A 2422-nucleotide genomic window follows, 5' to 3' on the forward strand; every position below is an offset into this window, starting at 1 on the left:
AACAAGTGGGAGGGAACAGCAAGAGAGATTGTACATTAGAGCAGCTTAAGGAGAGGTCAAAACAGAATGAAAGAATAGGAGGAGAGAGAAGTAGCTGATGGATGGTGAGTCCTTTTAGTCTGCACTTGTCCTGGTTTGAGAAATGTTTTTCATTTTAGCTGCAAAATCACTAATCCATCATGGTCACTAGTCATCATGGACACTAGTCCATCATGTAATTCCATTATATTAAACTCAATTGGTAAATACTTTTGACTTACAAGAAGAGTCATTAACCAATAAGCATTTTAGTATATTTGTTTCTCCGTCCCCACACAACCTAATGGACATTTTCACAGAAAAGATATGAAGAGATTGTTTACTTTCCACCAACTTTTCTACAATTTTTTGGGCCAAATTTAAAATTTCTCCTGCAGTCGTTTTTTGATGCATAAAATTAAACCGTTCAAAACAGCGAGTTTATGTAAATGTACTCTAAATCAGATAACAGAAACAATGGAACGAGGACAAACGTTTTTGCAGTCATTTGTTCTTTTGTTCTTGTTTGTGCAAACGCGTGTATTCCAAGTTCAAGTAGTCGAAAACAGTCAACTGTGCTGACCATCTAAAGTCAAGCAAAACATTTTTTGTGGGGTTTTTGTGGCATTAGACAGAAACAGAAATGTGATTAGAAGACACCCAGAATGTACTTTCTTGATCTGACACGTTTCTCGATGAGTTGCGTATCCACATGAGAATACGCAGCTAATTATGGAGTCCATACAAACAGCGAGCCATAGCCAACAAAACTATCGAGAGCACATTTACACAACTAATGGCTCATTAGTGCACCGGTTTCCATGCTGAGATGAAGAGTTTGAAGCGGGGGAAAAAAATTGAGCAGATGAACATTTTCCCCACACTGTAGGACGAGTGGCCATGTAGTACATTACTATATAGCATATTCATTAAAGAGGTAGTATTAGCATTATCAATGGAATGCTTGTTGATGCATGCAACCTAAAAGCATTTGAACTGCCAGATAAAATAGACCACACAGAATAAATAAAAACATACAATCTATACTGGAAAATAAACAGGGATTTCGACGAATTCCCAGGACCTAAACATTTTCTTTTCCCCTGAACAAACATAATAACAGAGAGGTTTGGACAAAAACTGCGACGCTGGCAGACCCAGAGCACGAGCTAAAGAGAGCTGAGATCACGGATTGGTGGATCGCAGACATAAATGCAAATAGGATTCAAAAAGTGCTGGATATTTTCTCCGGGTTTATCGAGGTGATTATTTGCGCTGATGCATTATTCATCTGAGGCTACAAAACAGTCCGTATTATGCATGTGCATCATTCCTCAACACTGCAGAAATAAGGATGCTCTCATGTGCTTCTGCAAGGCGCTATAACTAGAAGTGTGAGAGTGCACTGAGTGGGTGTGTTATCTGACCTTTATGTTCTTTGAAACTCAGGATACTTCAGGTAGTTTTAGTCATTTGTAAGTACCGGAATAAATCAGTCTTTAAATTTTTTTATCTTTCGAATGTTAAAGTAAATTCCCTCTATGTCGTCCCTCCTATAGTTAAAGTCTTTTTTAATTCGTACAAGGTAACGTAATGTGTTAAGGTAATTTCTTAAACTCAATAGCACCAGATTAGTTGTTGCAGATGTAAAATCTGCTCCAACACACAATGTGTGCTGTGTTGTTTTAAAAGGGCCGTAAAAATTTGAAGTGATACTCCACCCAAAATCTCTCTACGATATCAAACACTCGTCCCCTGTAGGCTTGAAAGCTGCCTGTAAAAAAGTAGATCGTTCTATTCACGGAGAACAGCAGCTTGGATTGATTTCAGCTACAATGGATCCTAATGGTGAGAGTTTTTCACGGTGGAAAAAGTATCAAATCGTCCAGACACACTTCTCAAAAGCATTATCCAACGCTCAATTTTCCCGTTAACACAGTCAGTATGTTGCAAACAGTTGCCAAATTATGGTTCGATTTCACCATTTCTTGTAGTTTGCACATAGTTAGCAATTGTGAATGCGAGCATGTGTCTGGTACTTGCTGCACATCCCACATCCTGAGCTTCCTTTTAGGATAGTGTTACTCCGTGAGGCTTTTATCCTGAGTTAACTTTGAAGATACAGTTACCTTCAGCATGAGTCCAGTTGCCAAAAGCAGCTTACAAAAAACTGGTACTCTTTGCTTTTCTACAGAAATGTTTGGTCTCGGTTAACATGAGAGCCCACGGGGCAGTTGCTTGGAGTTCCTGTCACTTTCAGGCTCCCCGAGCCAAATAGCGAACAAAATTGCTCATTACCAACACTTGACAATAGTCAGCACTTATTGTACAGCAAATATAGGATGTAACCACTATATATAGGGGGACGCTGGAAAGTTCAGGTCATTGAGGGAAGAAAAGAGAT

This window comes from Melanostigma gelatinosum (genome assembly GCF_949748355.1).
Source record: "Melanostigma gelatinosum genome assembly, chromosome: 2".
Lineage (NCBI taxonomy): Eukaryota > Metazoa > Chordata > Actinopteri > Perciformes > Zoarcidae > Melanostigma > Melanostigma gelatinosum.